Consider the following 21,899-nt stretch of genomic DNA (forward strand, 5'->3'; position numbering starts at 1 on the left):
GCTGGCGCACTAAAGACTTTAGCAACCATTTTCTAGTGTGAAAGTAGGTTCATCCTTGCCTCCCCGCCCCACAATGAAAGTAGGTTCATCCATGCCCTTACTGACTGTTATAGTATTTCAATAATGAAAGAAGTTGTCTTTAAAGATGGTACAAACTTCTTTCAGGTTTTTAACAGACACCTTTTAGGGATGGTTAGGCTGCTTCCAGAAAATGCCAACCATATATTCTTGGGGAGTAGTGATTACCATTATGATCACTACTAGACCATGTGGACCAGCAAGACTGGAACAGAAAAAAATCACTACCACCATGACCTTAAAAAGCGGCCGTATGTTTTAAACCCTTGTGACAGGAAGCCCCTTTTTAGTGCACTACTTCCTGTTGCATTCCTGTTTCCCCTCTGCTATTGCCCTTTGGGGTGACAAACAGAAGCACTATTAGGTATAGTACGCCCCATCTTGTGGCACTGCTGAAATGTGATCTAGCATGTTCCATCCATCTGCATATGTTATGATTCAAAACATTTCTTTTACCTTTGGGGAATACTCTAGCAATGATTAATATATTTTCACCAACCCATACTGCTCAATGAGCTACTTCAATCTACCTTGCTAATGGTGTTGGATATTTCAGTCTCAGGTAAGCTATACATATTTCATGAACTATTAAAATCTTCCCCCCCTCGGGGACTGCCCATAAAATACATTACACTTTGAAAAACCCTTTTAATCCCCCTCCCTTAATTTGTCACATTAATACAGACCCTCCCCTGTAAAAGGTGTCCTGTACCCATCATGATAATCCTAGCAAAGATTAATTTTAGATGATATTAACTCTTTGGTGGGCATATTTTTATTTCTGAAAAGAAAACAAGAATATAACAGATGAAGACAGAAATTCAGGAGAGCATAACGCAGTCAAAGTTAACACCTAATAGCATTACTAGTATTAAACTACTACAGTGTGCAAAAGATTTAAAACTAGATAAAATATTATTCAAGAAAGCAATTTTAGAAAACAAGGGGGCAGGATAGGGACGGGAATACACAGAGAGGGTATTCACACAATCGAAAACTACCCAGGTTTGGGAGCTGTGCTTGTTCCCGATTTTTGGTTGTGTAGGAACAAACAACTAGGTAGGAGGAGGGAGAAGTGATGGTGTGGGAGATGGGAACTGGGTGGGACAGCTTTCCCTCCTACCTTGGTCAAATGCTGGTTTTGAGAGCTGGGTAGGATGGTGCTGTCCTACCCAGCTCCTGTCTCCTGCACAATCATTTCTCCCACCTCCTATCTAGTTGTTTGCTTCCACACAACCGAAAATCAGGAGCGAGCACAGCTCCCAAACCTGTATAGGACACTAATTTAGCAATATAGCACTTATAGTTTTAAACTGTGTGAACACCCTCAGAATTGTATATAATAAGTATTGGGCAATGTTAGGAAGAAAGTATTATATAGGAGGGAAAAGTCCAGGGAGATGTATTACAAATATATAATATGATTTAGGTTTTTTTAAATTAAAAAAAAATTTTTTTTTGGTAAAAGGTCTGCAAACCCCCCCCCAAATTGGCCATGGGTGGTGGTGGTTCAGTCCAGGGTTGAGCAGAACCAGGGGTGGTTCTTCTTGACCCCAATCCTTCACACCGGACAGGTTTGACTTTGAACCAGTTCCAATCTGAACTTGCTTGCACATCCCTAACCCCAACCTCCAATTATTTTCAGCACTTGCACCATAAGCCAGGGGTTCTGAAACTTGGTTCCCCAGATGGTGTTGGACCACAACTCCCATCCTCCCCAGCCACAGTGGCTGGGGTGATGGGAGTTGTAGTGCAACAACATCTGGGGTCCCAAGTTTGAGAATCTCTGCCATAAACCAATTTCCCTCCTCCCTTTACCTGGAGGGAAGGCGCTTCGCTAGCAATGGCAACTTTCACTCTCCCACAACTTTCCATCCATCCTGTTGCTGCTTTTGAAAAGGCAGGAGGCTGAGGAGAGGACTCCACACTTTTGTCCACTTTGTTCCCCACCCATGCCTTTCAAGAAATGGGACAAGTGGCATGGGAGAACGAAGATAAGTGTGGTGGCATTCTCAGCAGGTAGGCCACCACCAGGTAGGGTATGGAGTGGTATGGGCAGTGAGGCAAAGTGAATGGTCAGCGAGGCAGACTTCTGTCTATCTGCCACTGGATGCCTCACCACAGCTCATTAGTGGGTTGGCCTTGCCAGTTTGGCTGTTTTTGTGCCACAGTTGCTGACACATGCTGATTCTACTAGTTAGTCTGGATCAGCACTTACAAGCAGGTGAATTAGCATAACTTTCCTGTGGATCACAAATGTTTGACAGGCCTGTGGTAGCCGATAAACAGAGCTATTGCTTAATAAATTCAGAACTTCAAATAGTCCAAGAAGCTTGTCTTGTGGGAAACTTTGGACATATTAAAAACTTGCCTGCATCTTATTTCTTACTCCGTCAAAATGATTACATGTATTCATTCTGCAAATGATAGTGTGCTGTGTATTTTAATCGAGACCTGGGTCTCCTGCTCCCAGCCCTTATAATCAGATCCAACTCTTCCAGCTCAGGCTGTTTATTGATGCCCTATTTCCCCCCCAACATATGAGCATGTCACTAAATTGGAGAATAGTTCCCTTTGTTAGATTTCCCAAGCAGGCAGAGGAAATCCTTTGACAATTTCATGTATGAAGCCAGTTAATTGCTTTAGATGGTGGAACAATCACAAGTATTTGGACCTATCATATGACAGACATTCGTAAACTATGGGAAAGACATATTTGTCAATAAAATGAATACCAGAAATGCAAATTATATTAGTATAGAAAAATTCTTCATTTAAGTCAAGTTACCATGATTTTACTGGTGATTGGTGCAGCCTTAACTAGCTCTCTATAGCAGGCAGAAAATAAAGTTGTAGCTTATTTTTTTCAAGCATCCAGGACCTGCCTATAACCAGAAAGAAAATCTCAAGACACCCTCAAATTGAATAAAAAAAATTGAAAGTTTAAATTATATATTTTTATTTTAAGTTGGATAGGTCCATAATAGAAAAAGATCATCAAAAACAATGAAAAAAATAATTGTTAATTTCTACACTACCTTGAAACAGAAGCCCATGAGAATAAATGGAATAAGGATACTATTAAAATTTCCTCTTTTATTATATCTCCTCTGCCAGAGTAATTGTTGCTGTGTTCAATGTATGCAGGGGACAATTTACTAGCTGTTTTCTATTAGTTTTTAGTATTAATATATACATGAATAAAATGAATAGCAAGCTTTTCTTTGGTTAATTAAGTGACTGACAAGTCATAGATACTGTTGCAATAACTGATTTAAAAAACTAGTAACAAAAGAACAGCAGATTTTAATCCTATTTGATAGGTTTTGAAGAGTCTTTTTTGCAACTTAGAAAACTATTCCGTTTATTCACATAAGATCATAAAAGTGATTTCCTTATCACCGTTTCTTCAGTGTAATAATGAGGTATGCACTTTTGCAAACTACACATTATAAACTTTTTCCAGAAAGAAATGCATAGTTTAAATGGATATTGTCAAGGCAATGTATCAATAGAATGAGTCCCAGTATACTAGATTGGACTGTTTTATCTTTCTGGATAGTGGCTACCCTTTCTTTTACTCCTGTATGAAATACAGTATATGCCCAGCTGTACTGTAGTTTACATAATGGCGGAATTCTAAAACTAGAGTTGCTCTTATTCAGACCAGTCAGGGACAGGGATTCCCTGATGTTGTTGACTACAACACCCAGAATCCCCAAGGAAAAGCCATTGCAGCCAGGGATTCTTGGAGTTGTAGTCAACAACATCTGGGAATCCCTGTTAGAGGGAACACTGGTTGGAGGGCTCATTTGAGTTTATCTACCAGGCTGGTCTGAATAAGAGCAACTGCCCCCAGCCAGGGGCGTAACAAGGCTGGAGTGGGCCCAGAGACAAAATTTTAAAATTGGCCCCTCGCTGATGCACACACACACTTCACAATATATAGTCATGTGACTTGCCTCATGTGACTTGCCTCTGGGGGGGCCCTCGAGGCGTGGGGGGCCCCAGGCAGCCGCCTCTCCTTGCCTAATGGTAGTTACGCCCCTTCCCCCAGCCCCAGATGTTCAAACTGTACATACACATTGGTAAAACCCATTCTTAATGATCATTCTGTTCTTTCTCAGAAACATTTTCCCATTAGGATGACTTCACACATTCCAGAGTTCTCATCAAGAAGCTCATAGTCCTGTGACCTTGGTACTTGGACATCTGAAAGAAACCATATTTAGAGGCTTCAGTTTGCTATGCAGTACAAAACGTATTACACAACAGGTGTGTGTATGGGGTGTTCTGCTTTAAAATCTTCCCAGAATATTGGCTTTGGATTGCCTTTCTTGACCCCTCAACCACAAACCCAAGTGTTTCAGACTTGAATCTTGGTGGGGGCTTGTATGATCCCACTTATGGCAGGGAAAATAAATATAACAACTCTGTCTTCCTTGTTGGAGTTTTGTATCATCCCACTATGGCAGGGTAAATAGAACAACTCTTGGGCTGGTCGGGATGATACTACAATGGAACCCTTTAATCGTATTGGGGAAGAACATGGGTACAGATGCCCCCCACCTTCACTCAGCACACTGGCACCTAATATCATGGAGGGGGTTCATCCGAACTTCCCCTCTACTGTTAATATGCAGTAGTATTTGCACATAGAGGAGCTATTTAGAAAAACACAACTAGATGATGGTACAACTGGTGGGAAGAGCTGTTCATGCCCATGCTCCTTCCCCAAATGATTAAAAGAAACTAGTCTGAGGAGAATTGTCTGAACTGGTCCACTGTCACTAGCAGAAACTGAGAACAATGATAATTGTTCTTTAAGTTGTGAGGTTTTTTAATCTTGCTTACAATGATGTTGTAACATAATCTAGTTACACTGAGCACATTAATAAAGCAACACTCTTGATCATATCTGAAACAATGTCAGTATGTCATCTTCTATACATGTTGCCACTGAAGTTTTGGCCTATGCTGAAATTCATAGCCAATTGAATGTGATGGTTCTTCCTTCAAGCAAAATGTAGACTGAAACATTACCAGGGAAAAGCAAAACTATTTCAATAAAAGGTGTGAAACCTCTATGGGGATTTTCTCACATTTCCTGGAAAGACTTGGGCTTCCTCAAGTGAATGAGCTGAGGAATTCCAAGGGTAGCCAAAAGCATTTGTTTAAGCCTGCAAAATGTTTCAGTGGGGTTTGGCACATCCTTACTAGGAAACATACTTCAGTTTGGGAGCAAACCTCTCCTTTACTCTGCAGGCTAGAACTATTTCCATAGTAGTGAGATGTTATGTTCTTCATCTTTTCCATCAGACAGACACACGCACTTTACAAACATCTAGTTTCAAGTTGAAATTAGGGAGCATTTTACCAATGAAATATGCCAACTATTTTGGTACCACTTTGTGAAAAGCTGTGATACAATTCATACTAGGATAAGCATCAGGGAGAATATAAGATCATTCACACAACCCAAATCCCAGGTGGCTAGGGAGGGCTGTGGGGAAGGCAAGAGTATACCTACTTTCCCACATAAAACTGTGGTGATCCTTGTGCCATGGTGTATTACCTGGCCTATTACTCAGGTAGAAGGGTGTGTTTATGCCCTTCTACCTGAGTAATAGCCTGGAGGGAATCTTGGGCTACCTTGTGGGGCAGCCCTGAGATCAGGCTCAATCCTGGCACTCTATGTGAGCAGCCCTACCTGGGTAGGGCTGTTAGTGTGAATATCCTCTATATCTTCTAAGGATGTGTGAACAGGTTCAACTTGGAACGTGCTTGATGTCGAACCATTTGACTGTTCAGGGTCAAACCCAACCACCCTCTGTTCTGTCAACACCGGACTGATTGCACCCACCCCTGGGAGCGAACACACACACACACACACACACACACACACACACACCCCGATTTTCTACATTTTTTTAAAAAATGACACTTACCTGAGTTGTTTGAGGCAGCGATGGGGGTCCACGGAGGCTCCCCCTCCCCCTCCAGCCTCCCTTATGCCATAATTCCCTTATGCCCAGGCCACAGAGAGGCCCATTGCGCAGGTGCAGCAGCCTTCAAAATGGTCACTGGTCACTGCCAATGAGCTGCCAAAGAGGCATAAGGGAGGTCGGGGTGGGGGAACCTCTGCAGACCCCCCTGCCACCTTGAATAACTCCCCCAAAGGGGGTATTGTAATAATAATAATAATTTTTAGAAAATTGGGAACCTCCTTAGACCAACCTGAACCAGGGGGGAGAGTTCAAGGGGGTGCCGGACCAAACTGGTTTGGTCCAGTTCAGGTCCAGTTCAGACTCAAACTGAACCACACCAGCTGGTCCCGTGCACACCCCGAATATCTCATTTACAAAGGCAACTAGGATGACACTTCCCCCCCTGAATCCAGTTGTACATGGTCAGTTAGTTGGCGCAGCAAAAGGCTGTGGATGTGCTCATGCTATGGAAACTACTGCAGTGCAAATGAATACCATCTGCATCTGGATGTGCATCCAAATGTGGATGTCAGCCATCCACACTTAGAATGCTCATCTCAAGGTGCACCCTTGTCCATATTCTGCTTCCAAGGTGCACCCTTGTCCATATTCTGCTTCCAATGCATAGCTATGTACAACTAGAATGGGGTCAAAGTGAAAGTCTTGCCTCCCCTCTTCAAGGGGATTTGTTTGCCTTTGGCTATGTTGTACTGTCACATAATCAAGTTCCCAGTGGCTTTTCCCTTGTTCATTGCCCACACATTTACTGAGTCCATGGGGCGAGTGGGACTGCACAAACTGGTCACACTCCCTGTATATTGCATTCAGAGTTAGTTTAAAAGTGGCCTTAGACATGTGCAGCTGTATGTGCTAAAGCTTCATCATGCACTCAAAAACCCAGTGAAAGATCAACGTATCAGGGCTGAGAGCAAATGTGAAAAAAGTCAATGAGGCTATTCTCATATGTGGTGGAAACCGGGGTAAGGGAGCCCAGCCCTGTTTCCATCGTGCGTGTGAACCCCCGGGGGCTGTGTGGCTCCTGGTGGCAAGCCCACTTAATTGCCCCCCTTAAACGAGGCTAGTGGAGTGCACGCTCCGTTAATCCCATTTGTTTGATGGTGTGTCACCACGGCATGGCTCAGCACCATGGCAACTCATGAGTAGCCCCCCCCCCTGACTGGGAGGCAACAACAAGCCTCCCAGCCTCGGGGGGGGGGCGGTTCCCCAGAATGCTCCACACACTTGTGCGGAGCATTCTGGTACTTCCAGGGGCTGGGAGGCCCCTGATCCCCACCACCCCAACCAGCTCTGTGATGGAGCCAGGAATCATATGGGTGGCCAATCTGGCTGCTCAGGGCAAGCTGCCTGCTTGTCTGCGGGGAGAGCAGATCAAGCCTGCTCCCCCCTCAAAACCCTCTTAGGCTCTCCAAACTGCTCATTTGGAGAGCCTTAATATTTCAACGAAGGTAGGGGTTTCTTTCCCAAAGGATGTTTTTGCAAAAAGTCCACTTTTCACATCAAAAATTACACCATATGAAAAGTTTTAACAAAGGTCTAACAAAGCATCTATATTGGCCTGATACATGTTCTTTCAGGCAAAAGCTGGACTTGCACCTGATATATTAAATACTGACCTACTGTCTGGCTCAAAGAATAGTAATACCTGGTCTAAAGATAGGCTTTAATATTTTTCAATGAATTTAGTCTTTAGATGAAAAAGATGGGATTTTTAGTGTACTATTACTTACTTATGTATTGTTTACTAATTAATTAATTAATTAATTAATTAATTGGGTGCTTATAAAATTGGCCATCTGAACCTAAAAAGGATTCTGTTCATGAAGTATGCTGAAATATTAATGCAACACGCTATATGCAAAGGAAATACTTCCTGATTCCCTCAATTGACTTGGATTAATTATGAGGGTGATGAATAGTGCTCAAACCTATGTAAATATATGTGTGCCTGAGATTCAGGACCAGTGAAAATACAGCTATGTTTTAGTGGATCAGGGTAACATATTTCATACAGTAAAAGTTGTGAGGGAAGAGGAGTGATATTTATGGAGTGCAAAGCACTGTGGGATTTTGTGGGAAACCACATATATATTCAGCTTGTCAGAAAACATCTTAATATTTACTCTTGCAGTCCCTGTGCTAGGACTTCCTAAACCTAAACCTTTCATTAGCCTACTCACCAGATATTAAGCATTTGCAGGCCTGTTGAAAGAGATGCTTTCAGAAACAGTACTTTGTAAAGCGGAAACGAGATCTCTTTGCTTTATTCCATCCAGTTCAACAATCTGAAGAATATTTACAATATGTTCTCAGTCAGGACAGCTTCATACATTATGATTGCTGTGACACACATTTGTGTTGTTGCATTCACATTTCCAGCAGCAACCATGTAACACATGGATGTTATAAATGCATGTCTTCATATCTTTATGCACCTGTGTGTCCACATCTGGGAAACTTGATGAGGCCAAGCTAGGATCCTCAGACATTTTCATGTGGCCGTTTAAAGATTGTGTGTATTCCACATGTTACGTATTTGCTGCAGGAAACACTGGAATTTCTGCAGCAGCTGTAATGTGTGGAGTTCCTTTATTCTCCTAGCAAGTAGTAACTTCCAGGCATCCATAAATTACTTTTTGTACTGCGTTGTGAATACCCAAGTACAAAATACACGAGTGGCAGCAGTCAGATCAAACAGGAACTATGTTTGTATCAACTCAGTTTTTTCTTAATATACTTACATGCAGCAAATAGGCCCCTGAGTGCATGTATATTAAGGAAGGCGGGAGATCATAATGCACACACACATGGTTCATCTTTGAAAAGTGCTATCCTCCTTTGGAAGGCACATATTACATTTCTTCCTCTCCCCCCCCCCCGTTTTTTTGGTAAATTAATAATAACTCCTAAAATACATTTGCTAATAGCACCACTCAATTATCATCACTCAGTTATATCATCATCACTCAGTTTTCATCACATCATAGTATTGCTGCGATGGATCTTTTTTCTAGCATAAGAAATATTGTTCACACCAGCCCCCAGCTTTGTCTGGACCACATTAGTTCTCACAGAGCAATGCAGTGGTTTACAATTGCTTGCATTTTCTATGTCCTACTGTTCACAGATGTATAGTAATGAACAAAGCAATGCGCTTTATGATTTCCATCTTTTGGTCCCTTAAGGTTTTTTCCTTTTCTGTGTTGTTGTTTTTTCCATGGGTAGTTTTATAAATTGAAAATAAATAAACAAATGTTGCTTAAAATCTAAATGTAGGATTTGGGCTTTTGGGGGAGGGGGCCACCAAATAAATATTTTTGATCCAAACTGCATGCACAATATGTTACATTATGGCAGGTTAATTCTATATTAAATATAATCAGAAACACAACATGGGGGCTGTCACACTGACACGGTGTGATAGGTACTTTAATACTGCTCAGCAGGAACCCTTGTTATATTTTTTATATGTTAGTAGATGTCTACTTAGAATTGATCAAACCTTTCCTTCTGAAACATATATGCCAACACCTCCACAACACACTATAAACTAGACTCTCAGAAAACAATAATGATGCTTATCAGTCACTCGCCTTGAGTTTGCTTGTGAAAAACCTCTAGCTAGCATGCTATTGGAGCTCTTAAAACATAGATCTTTTTGCTGCACTGATAATTCACTCACAGCTTGAGATTGATGACTATGTGAAGTCCATAAAAGATGTTACCACTATATTTTCTTCTTATGATTTATTTTATCATGTTGTCAAGGTTTGCAGAAAACAAGAAACAAATCAATGAATGTCATGCTTAAATATTAAAGAAGGCTGTAATACACAATTTTATTCAGATGCCTTATTCAATCTTGTGGCTCTGGAAAGGGTAGTGGCAGCAAAGCTTTTATTCGAATTACTTTTGGAAAAATTAATTTAGTGTGAATGTTGAATGGTGAGTGGCAAAAGGGTAGCTAACCTTATTTGTTTAAGGAAGAACATGGAGTTTCTCTGCCTCTTTGAGGAGCAGTTTCAGAGAGGGAGGGAAAATGCCAGAACTAAATTTGGCAAGAGAATGGTTTAATTTAAAGCTCCTTCCTTTTAAATTAGTGGAAGGCTACCCGACACCGCCTGAAGAGCATATAAACCAGTGCATTGCACCAGTTACTCTTTTCTAATCACTAACTTGACATCACATCTTATCCCTTGGTGAGGAAGGAGAAGAGAGAGGAGACTCATATTATAACAGATTTTAAGGCTATGCCTACAGCTCCACAATATTTCAAAATGGGTTGTTTCATTCTAATATCCTATTTACATGTGTCATCATAGTTCAAACACATCGATTGGATTTTTCAGTGGCTTTCTTTTCAAAAACATACATTTTTAAAAAATTATGGGTGGATGAATATACATCTGAGCTTTTTGATGATGTATTTTAGCTTAGAAATTAATCTGAATACAGTGCTTTGAATGTTACAGACAGACATGAACTATTGAGTTTGGGGTCATGATATAGCAAGGAGCAGTTTCTGCAACATGTCTCAGGAGGTATGAACCAGAAGTTTTCCTGTACATCAGCCCAATGACCAAATTGCTTTTAAAACATTGAGAGAATTCACAAAGAAGTTTGGAATTTGGCTATGGGAAAGAGTTGAAAACGAAGCCCTCTGACTACCTCCAGTGTGTACCACCAATGTGCCTTTTGGGATTTCTGGTCATGTCTCTAGAATGTTCCCTGCCTTAAGCCTCTGGAGAAAATTGATAGTTGGTAATGGATTATCTTCTAGCTGTCTACTAAAGTTGTCTGTAGGTTAGTGTGTATCATTATCTGCATCATTCAACATTTTAATTTGTATATACACATTCTTCAAAGTGGCATATTTGTTTATTGCTACTGGAATCTCAGTGGGGTTTCTGTAGCCAACATTCTGCTGTCATATGAAGAATCTGAGATCCTTCCTTCCTTCCTTCCTATATTGAACAGGGCAGCAAATTACTTTGGTTCAATTTTGGTATGTGGCTTTTGCTTAAACAGAGAACTCTCCATGATATTTCTGTTCCAACATTTTGCCTGATATGCTTCTTATATCTCTTTATGGAAGTTGTTGATGGAACTGCCTCAGGGATGATTGGTCAACACCCCCAGTTGGGCGAATGTGGGAAATTTAGCTCAAAAAGGGTGAGAAATTCCAAGCAGTTTCAATTTGTGCAAGCGTCTGAACTCAAGGAAATTGGATTGAGAGAGAGGTTCTAACTAACAAAAGGAGATTATTGTAAGAAAAACAAATAAAAGCAATAAGACTAGGTTACTAGGCAGTCCTAGCATAAAAGTGATACAAATATGTTTGAAAACAGACTATTGTAAGGCACATTTAGCTTAAAGTTCCAAATTATTTGTTAGGGATGTGCACAAATCAATTTTTTTTATTTGATTTGTGCCCAAAACAAATCACCCAAATTTGTTTTGTGTCCAAATTTACCCCGCCCAATCACCCCAGATTCAATTTGTATTTGCTTTGCTTTGATTCTGATTCAGATTGATTTGGACCACTTAACAAGGTCCTAGGGGTACCAAAATTGGGTGGTAGCTAGGACCCCATGGGTGCCACCTACCACCCCAATTTAAAGGCAGTGGGACACTTGGTTGATATTTAATGATTTTTTTAGTTTTTACTGATTTTGAAAATTTCCGCCATAGGAAATAATGGGAATTCAATGACTCCATATCCTAACCCTAACATGGATCTTGGGCTTTCTTTTTTTAAAAAAAGCTAAGCTCTAGCCCTTGTAGAAGTGGAGTTATGGAGCAAAATGTGCGGTCATTATCTTTCAAGTGTTCAGATACTTTGGTGTATAATAACTTTTCCTCATAATGAATCTGTATGAGGATTCATTGCACACCTTCATTTCTTCTGCTCATTTTGACTGTCACTGGACAGTGCCAACTGTCAACTGCCATGTGTCAGCTACACCCTCCCCCCCCCCACATACCCTGGAGTACTCTATTTTTAAGGTATTTTTGAAGTGTTTAGATTCTTTCGTGTCTAATAATGTTTCCTCATAATGAATCCCTATGAGGATTCATTATACACCTTCATTTCTTCTGTTCACTTTGACTGTCACTGGACAGTGCCAATTGTCAACTGTCATGTGTCAGTGACATCCCCCCCCCCACACACACTGGGGTACTCAGTTTATTTTTTAGGTATTTTTCAAGTGTTTAGATGCTTTTGTGTCTTCATTACACACCTTCATTTCTTCTGTTCATTATGACCCCACTGCTCTGCTGGTGGGGATGGGGAATTAGTGGGATCCCATGTTCCAACCAACCCGCAACCCACAAGCCGCTAGGTACTCAGTTTATATTTTAGGGATTTTTGAGATGTTTAGACTATTTGGTGTGTAATGAATCCTCATAGGGATTCATTATGAGGATAAGTTATTAGACACTAATAACACTTGAAAAAAATCCTACAAAATAATCTGAGTAGTACCCCACTGCCTTGCGGATGGGAGGGCAGGTGTATTTTCAGTTTGTGACTTGTAAGGATGTGGACAAGCTGCTTGCATGTGACCTACCACCTGTTATCTTGACCCTTGCCTGACATGGCTAATACTATCTGGCAGGGAGGTTGTTGTAGAAGGCCTAGTAGAGATCATAAATGCTTCTCTGAGGGAGGGCAGGTTGCCTCCTTGCCTTAAGGAGGCAATTCTTAGACCACTTCTGAAGAAGCCTGCCTTGGATTCCTCAGAGTTGAGGAACTATAGGCCTGTATCCAACCTTTCATGGCTGGGCAAGGTAACTGAGAGGGTGGTGGCCTCCCAACTCCAGGTAGTCTTGGATGAAACTGATTATCTAGACCCATTTCAGACCGGCTTTTGGGTGGGCTATGGGGTGGAGACTGCCTTGGTCGGCCTGATGGATGATCTCCAATTGGGAATTGAAGTGTGACTCTGTTGGTCCTTTTCGACCTCTCTGTGGCTTTCAATACCTTCTGGGGCATCTGAGGAGGTTGGGGGTGAGAAGCATTGCTTTGCAGTGGTTCCACTCTTATCTCTCAGGCAGATTCCAGATGGTGTCCCTTGGGGACTGTTTTTCTTCAGAAACTGAACTTCAGTATGGTGTCCCTCAGGGCTCCATGCTGTCTCCGATATTGTTTAACATCTACATGAAACCGCTGGGAGAGATTATCAGGAAGTTTAGTGCGGGGTGTTATCAGTATGCTGATGACATCCAAATCTGTTTCTCCATGTCAGCATCATCAGGAGAAGGCATAACCTCCATAAATGCCTGCCTGGAGGCAATGATGGGATGGATGAGAGATAACTGGCAGAGGCTGAATCCAGATAAGATGGAGGTACTTATTGTGCGAGGTCAAATCTTGGGACATCCAAACCTTGGGAAATGATTTTGATCTGCCTGTTCTGGATGGGGTCACACTTCCCCAGAAGGAACAGGTACGCAGTCTGGGGGTGCTTCTGAACACAAAACTCTCCCTGGTCTCCCAGGTTGAGGCAGTGGCCAGAGGTGCCTTTTATCAGCTTTGGCTGATACACCAGCTGCGTCCATTCCTTGAGATAAATGACCTCAGAAAAAATAGTACATCTGCTGGTCACCTCCAGACTTGACTACTGCAATGCGCTCTATGTGGCCTTTGTACGTAGTCCGGAAACTGCAGTTAGTCCAGAATGTGGCAGACAGGTTGGTCTCTGGGTTATCTCGGAGAGACCATAACACTGCCATCTTAAAAAAAACCTACACTGGCTGCCAATAAGTTTCGGGGCAAAGTACAAGGTTTTGGTTATAACCTATAAAGCCCTAAACAGCTTGGGCCCTGGGTATTTAAGAAAATGCCTTCTTTGCTATGAACCCCACCACAGATTGAGATCATCTGGAGAGGTTCATCTGCAGTTGCCACCAGCTTGTCTGGTGGCTACTCAGGGACGGGCCTTCTCCATTGCTGCACCGAGGCTTTGGTACACACTTCCTGCTGAAGTAAGAGCCTCCCCATCTCTTACAACTTTTAAAAAGGCAGTCAAGACACATTTGTTCACCCAAGCTTTTAATTAGACATTGTTTTAATTGTGTTTTAATAATTTTAATGTTTTAAAATTTAATTGTTGGAATGTATTGATCTTTTTTTTGGTTGTTTTTGTTGTTTTGTAAACCACCCAGATAACTTGCATTTTGAGCAGTATAAAAATGTGATAACAAACAAACAAACAAACAAACAAACAAACGTAATTTGACAGTTGGCACTGTCATGGTAGGAGAGCTGGTCTTGTGGTAGCAAGCATGACTTGTCCCCTTAGCTAAGCAGGGTCTGCCCAGGTTACAAATGAATGGGAGACTAGAAGTGTGTGAGCACTGTCAGATATTCCCCTCAGAGGATGGAGCCACTCTGGGAAGAGCATCAGAAGGTTCTAAGTTCCCTCCCTGGCATTTCCAAGATAAGGCTGAGAGAGACTCCTGCCTGCAACCTTGGAGAAGCCGCTGCCAGTCTGTAAAGATAATACTGAGCCAGATAGACCAATGGTCTGGCTCAGTATATGGCAGCTTCCTATATTCCTATGTTGAATAGAAGAAATGAAGGTTGTAATGAATCCTCATAGGGATTCATTGAGGGAAAGTTATTATATACCAAATAATCCAAAGACTTGGAAAATAGTGACCACATTTTGCTCCCTAACTCCACTTCTACAAGGGCTAGAGCTTAGCTTTTTTTTTTTTTTTAAAGGAAAACTGGGAATCTGGGAAAATTAATAGGAGGGATCTGAATCTCCAATCGATTTGAATCTATTCAGGTGCGATTCAATTTGGATCGAAATCTAGCAAACGGACCACAAGGGTTGTTTTGTCTCTAAATCACCCGAATCAGCTAGATTCAGGTACAAATCTATTTATACCTGAATCAATTTGCACATCCCTATTATTTGTAAATTCCCAGGCTGGCTAGAGAGAATTACTTTAAGATAGGAAGTAAGGTTTCAGAAATTAGAGAGAAGGATAGATTCAACTCTGAAAGAGCTGGGGAAAAGGCTATATCACCTGTCCTCACAAAGATCTGACTCGGGCATCTGGAGAATAGCATCCATCTGGGAAACTGCAGTGGAAAACAGGAGAGTTGTAGGAATTAGTGTGGAGGGATGCCTGCAAGAAAGGCTTCTTGGAGGACCCGGCTTCCTGTGCCTGCCAGGTAAGCTGGCTGGATCCCCTTGTGGCCTGGGTCATGACTCAAGCCATGCAGAGGCCCAGTACGCAGGTGCGGCAGCCTCCAAAATGGCCACTCTGAGGGGGAAAGGCCCAGAAATGGCTGAAGAATATCTGAACTGGGGGAACCTCCATGGATCCCACCGTGGCCTTGGGAACCCCCCCCCCGGAGGGGGTATGTACTAAATTGTTTTTTTAAGTTAAAAAAATGACTTGGAAACCCCCTCGAACTGAACCCGGGGGTGTTGATGGGGGGAAAAACCAAACTGGCCCATCCTGTTTGGGTCCAGTTTGGACTTGAACCAAACCGGGCCAGCCAGTTTTGTGCACACCCCAAATAAATAAATACATACATACATACATACATACATGAACACACACACACACACACACACACACACACACACACACACACACACAGTGATCAAATAGCTGTGACTTGCATGAGGTATAGTCTGAGACACTTGTTAACAAAATACTTCTATGTGAAGTTAATAAGACCTGTAATATTGTCAGGAAACCATTGTTTCAATTCAAACCTGAATGGATGGATTCAAACAACTTGAAACTCTCAACAAAAAGACCTTTTATTGTGCAAACAAAGAAAAAACAAAAAGTTGTTAAACATAGAAACATGAGATGTTTCGGTGTGACACAACATCCTCAGTAAAGTAAAACAAATGAGCACAGATGAAAACCTTGGTTTCAGCTGGGGAACCAAGGTTTTCATCTGTGCTCATTTGTTTTACTTAACTGAGGATGGTGTGTCACACTGAAACATCTTATGTTTACCAAATTTTGGTTTTTTCTTTGCACGATAAGAGGTCTTTTTGTTGAGAGTTTGGCTTTAATATGAGCATTGCATTGCTGACATATCGACTTATACAAACCACTTGATAAATCCTAATTGAGCAGGTTTATATTGCCCCTGGTGACGCAGTGGTAAAACTGCCGCCCTGTAACCAGAAGGTTACAAGTTCAATCCTGACCAGGGGCTCAAGGTTGACTCAGCCTTCCATCCTTCCGAGGTCGGTAAAATGAGTACCCAGAATGTTGGGGGCAATGTGCTAAAATCATTGTAAACCGCTTAGAGAACTCCGGCTATAGAGCGGTATATAAATGTAAGTGCTATTGCTATTGCTATTGCTATATTGGAATCTCCCTTTGAAGTTTTTCTGTTGAAGAATGTTGACTTTCAGATCAGCAGCAACACTGTTCTCCCACTGGTTTCTAAACATTACCGTTTGTTAGATTTGTGACCCTCCATAGAGCAGGGCTGCCACTGCACAACTCCGGCCCTCCTGCAAATGTTGGACTACAACTCCCATCATCACACTATTGGTGATTGTGTCTGAGGATGATGGGAGTTGTAGTCCAAAAACACGAGGGACAAAGTTTTGTAGCACTCTCATAGAAACTGACCTGTTTGTGCTATGTGGAAAGAACAAAGGTACGGATGTGTGAATGGGTTAGAATCTGAATCTGTTCTACATCAAACAGGGCCGGTTCAATGGTTTGATATTGAAACATCCCCGAACTGGACCAACCCCTGTTTGGCCTGATCTCAGACTGAACAACCCCCAGTTTGGGTTAGGGGATTCATTAAAAAAAACAAAAAACTTTTTTTTTAGGTGCAAAAACCCACCACCGCCGCTCCGGAGGCTTGTCCACAGCTACGAGGGGATCCCTGGAAGTTCGTCCTCCCCCCACTGGTTTCCAGTTTGCTATAAACCAGCCCAGTTCAAGTGGGTTTTGGTCTGTTCTGAGCCTCTCCTTCATGGTGGTAGCCATTTTGGAGGCTGTTGTGCATGCCCAATGGGCCTCTGCGTGGCTGGGTCCCAGTCATGCAGAAGCCCATTGGGCATGCGCATCGGCCCACAATAGGCTGAAAACAACCCAAACTGGGCCATTTTGAGACCGGGGGAGGACGCAGGGAACCTCCAGAGACCCCTCCACAGCCACAGCAGTGCCCCCAGGTGGTGGCAAGTGCTTAATTAAAAAAGAAAAACCATTAGAACACCCAAACCGGCCCCGAGCCAGCTGGGGGGATTCAGTTCAACCTCAAGTCGAACTGGGTCTGCTTGAGCTTGAGGATGAACACTCGAGCTGGACCAGTTCGATGGCAAAGTGTCTCGAGGTCGAGCTGGTTCGCACATCCTTACTGTTAGGTCCTGTAATTCCTCTGCATGATCCCCACTGCACGTTAAGGTCATCTGAGGAGGTCCGTCTCCAGTTACCACTGGTTCATCTGGTGGTGACTCAGAGGCGGGCCGTCTCTGTAGCTGCTCCAGGGCTATGAAATGCACTCCCAGCAGAAATCTGTAATTTGAGTTCATTATTATCTTTCAGGAGAGCCCTTAAAACCTATCTGTTTGGCCTGACCTTCCAGGGTTTTAAAATTGTTGTAAACTGTTTTAAATGTTCGCCCTGGTTTTCCAGGGTTTTTAACTGTTTGACTGTTTAATTGGTTTTATTCTGTTTTTATAGTTTTGATTTTAATTGTAAACTGGTTTTAATTGTTTTTACTGTGTTGTAAACCACCCGGAGCCATTTTTGGAAGGGCGGTATAGAAATCGAATGAATGAATGAATAATAGTGCTGCCAGTGTGTTTATAAGAATGGAGTAGAGCTTGTTTCAGAATCTGATCCTGCTGTTTGTATCTCTGTTAAACCCTTTCCTCATTATTTATTCCTAAAACAATATTGAGTGTGTATGATTTGCAGATATCTGCCTAACCCATTTTTGTTCAACATGCACTCCCTTAAAAATTTTTCAGACAGAAACTTGGGCTCCAAGGCAAGATCTGAATTACTATGTAAACCAGTTGGAATAATACGCTTAGAGCCTAATCCTCCTGTGCATGACCATGGGACTTGCTCCCCAGTAAGTGTGTATAGGGTGGCAGCTCTAAAAGGCACCTTTCTTCTTTGCAAATAACTTTTTTAGTACATACACCTTGTTTGCTCTCTAGAGATGGAACAGATATTGAGTCAGAAGATTAGGATAGATCATTGTCGCCTGCTTCTAACAGATCAGGTCTTGAAAACAATGAGTTGGGTTTTAATTAATTACATTTGATGCTTTAATTTAGCTGGAGACTATAACTGCAAATGAAAATATATTTTATCTGGTGCCTTCATAAGGTATCAGAATGCATTTATGACATAGTATTAAAAATAAAATGCATTGGATTATACCTTTTTCAAGCATAGTATTTAAATTAACCCTAGAACAATTCTTGGGGAATCAAATTTGTAACACGCAACACAATTTCTGCAGCGTATTCTCTGCATACGTTATTGTTTATTATAACACTGAGGCTGGAAAACGGAGGTAAAGTTGATCAATCTTTTCTGTCTGCTATGGCCCAGCAGGTTGGAAATTGGCAGTCAGATTAAAATTACGTAAGTAAAGAAATAGAGTCCATTAAAAAAATATAAACTGTTACACAGCTTTAAAGACATGACTTTTAAAAATAGGAATGATGTGCTTTAGCAAACTAAAGATGTCTAAAGACCAGCTATGGAATATAGTGTGTTATCTATGGTGCATTCTTTTTCCTGCTTTGGTTTGATCGACCTTTGTGTAACATCCCTCACCTAAAAACACCAAATCTTCATTTAAGCTAGCAGTTCTGTCCAGTTGAACAAGCATCATTTCACTTGCCAAGTGCCTGACCAGATATCAGAAGGATGGCCTTTAAAAAAATAATGTCTGGTTTACTGTTCAACAGTAGGTGAGCCTAGTAATTTGCATGCTTGCAAGTTACACAACTGCAAATGTTGCACATGTGATGCTATATCATCAAATAAATAAATAAATATAGATACAGATATAGATATAGATAAATAAGAATAAACCCATATTTCCAATGGGCTTTCTCTCATGTGGCATCATTTATGCAACTTGAATGCATGCAGAGTTACTAGGCTCACCTACCATTATGCAGAACGTCAGCCAATCTCCATCATTTTTAACTGGAAAGGATTAAAAGGGTGTCTAGTTGTACTTCCTTCATGAAGACCATACCATCAGCTCCTCTCTCCCACTCAACCTACACATTCCAGGTCACATTTTGCTACAAGCAGCTAACATCCATGTAGCATAATATCATGCTAAATGCTTGAAAGAGGTCTCATCACTGTTTATATAATGCAGGAAGTAGGTGGGGCCTAGTTGACTTTCAGGAAGTGGCAGCTGAGAGGTGAAGGCTTACCCATATAAAATGATGCAGTGTTACAGAAGCTTGGTGTTGGAGGCATGTTGAACAAGCTATTGTGCAGCATTACAATACTGATGCTGTATATTTACAGTTTCTCTCTAGAAAATACAAGGAAGCTTATAAAAATTTTGCTTCTGAGTTTTCCTTGGCTTCTTTTCCCCTGTAGGAAAGGGCACCATAAAAAGATAACTGCTGAGTATGTTCTCTTCAGAAAAGGGTGCAACTTTAATCTAACCCGGCTTTCAGATTCCCCCCACCCCTCCACTATCCTTGGCCTAGAAGAAACTCTGTTGCAGGGCTGTATTGAGAGCCCTGCCAGTGAAGGAATATATTACCCTGTTAACAAACCAGTTTACAAATATCTGGATGGAGCACAAATTTTGTAGTCACGGTTCAACAAACAATACATAAAGCAGCTAAATACAGATGACATAAGCAAATAAGACAAGCACCAAAGAGTACAGTGGGAGGCCACAACCCAATGGCCACATTCGCATGTAACACGATACCGGTGAGGGGACCTCTGGTTTCAGAAGTTGTACATCCAAATATGGGCAACTGCACTTTCCTCCAAAATGGACTCGAGGTTTCCCTCCCTGAACTCGTTTCTAGTGAGTTTTGCCGCCTTTAGCTCCAGTTCCGCAGTGCCAGCATTATGTCTGAAAAGCAGTCTTACTGCTTTGGAAACCAGAGATTGAGAGAGTAAGCTCCTCCCTCACTCCAGCTGTTATTGGTTGCTGGGACTGTCCTTCAGTAAAGAAGGAAGCAACCAGTAAAGAAGGAAGCAACCCCGGCAACCAGTTCCCCCTCTTTGCAGACAGAAAGACTGAAGAGAGGGAGCTCTCTGTTTTGTCCAAATTTGGATGGGAGAGCAGGGGGAGGGGTGGCATAGGAACCATGGTTCTTTGTTACGTCTGGAGGCGGCCAATGTGATTGAGGTGAATTCCTTCTTGAAGTATAATGTGGCAAGTATACTATCTATTCATGAGCATATGAAAAACATGCTCCAACATTTTTCAAGCAAAATGTTCAGGTACAACCCTACACCATCCAATGATCTTGCTGGAAGTGGCAGATCATAATGTCTCAAAAGAGGGCAGCAGTACAGGGGGGAAAACTTTTTGAATCTAATTGGATTTTTTTTTTTTAAAAGGTTTTATTACAAACTAGTTAATATGTGTGGGAGATCCCCCCGCCCCCCATTTCTGCAGAGTCATTGTTCTGCAGAGAGGAGAGCTGGTCTTGTGGTAGAAAGCATGACTTGTCCCCTTAGCTAAGCAGGGTTCACCCTGGTTGCATATGAATGGGAAACTACATGTGAGCACTGTAGGGGATAGGGCTGATCTGGGAAGACCCGAAGGTTCTGAATTCCCTCCCTGACATCTCCAAGATACCGCTGAGAGAGATTCCTGCCTGCAACCTTGGAGAAGCCTCTGCCAGTCTTTGTAGACAATACTGAGCTAGATGGACCTATGGTCTGACTCAGTATATGGCAGCTTCCTATGTTGCTATGTTCTACTATCTAGTAGTCAATTTGACATGTGTATGCATGAAATTCTGTATTCTTTATAAGCATATTTATCCTTTGTGTCTGCCATACATTTGTGTCAATGAAGCAGATGGCCCAGTTTTCTATTATGTCTATTCACAAACTTTGTGGAGCAAATGGATCGCTTCCTGAGCTATTTTGGCCCTAGGAGTATTAATAATAACTGGCTTTGTAGAAGCCAGGAAGACTCAGCTACAATTTGCATCTAAAAGAACTGAAGAATATTTTCTTTGGGAGTAATGGATTGGTAGGATTTTTGAACATCGAAATTCCCAGTAAAATTAATCTCATGTTTACATCTTTTGTTATGGGTTCCTGTGTAGTGAGGTCATCTTGTTAAGTAGTCTTTGTCTGTTCACATACTAGGACTGTAGCTTGAGAAATCCAGTAGCCCCTTTAACTACAAACCACTTAAAATTGTGTATTTTTATTTCATGTTTTTATTCTTAAAGACATCCTGTGATGGAGGCTGTAGATGGTTTTTTAATGGTTTTCATTCTATTTGATGGTTCTTTTGCAGTTATAAGCATCCTTAAGATGTGGTCAACAAGGAAGAGAAAGACCACCTGAAAAGGCTTCAGTGATTTGGAAATTACTTGCACTCTTCCACAGGTCACCTCCATTTCCATCCAGCCATCTAGGTGTACTGGCAAGCTTCCTAGAGCTATTTTTGTAGGAAATGAGGTGGTAAAGATTAAACATTATGGTGGTGTGATTTTATATAAGATTCTTGACAAAGAAAACATTTTTACCATATGTATGGCAAAGCTATGGTTGAGAAATTCCTGCCTGTATTATTGCAAATTGCTATTCTTTCCTGCATAATATTTTGACAGCATG

General features: G+C 41.7%; 1 long non-coding RNA gene across 1 annotated transcript; it reads right to left on the reverse strand.

Annotated features, from left to right (window-relative positions):
* Positions 1-3,802: 3,802 nt before the first annotated feature.
* LOC128351543 (uncharacterized) lies at positions 3,803-20,181 on the reverse strand. The gene is made up of 4 exons (XR_008319855.1): positions 19,963-20,181; positions 15,126-15,180; positions 8,264-8,368; positions 3,803-4,290 (listed from the first exon to the last, which is right to left on the reverse strand). It is a non-coding gene; the product is annotated as an uncharacterized LOC128351543 (long non-coding RNA).
* Between the last annotated feature and the right edge of the window lie 1,718 nt (positions 20,182-21,899).

Source organism: Hemicordylus capensis, chromosome 3, assembly GCF_027244095.1.
Source record: "Hemicordylus capensis ecotype Gifberg chromosome 3, rHemCap1.1.pri, whole genome shotgun sequence".
NCBI lineage: Eukaryota > Metazoa > Chordata > Lepidosauria > Squamata > Cordylidae > Hemicordylus > Hemicordylus capensis.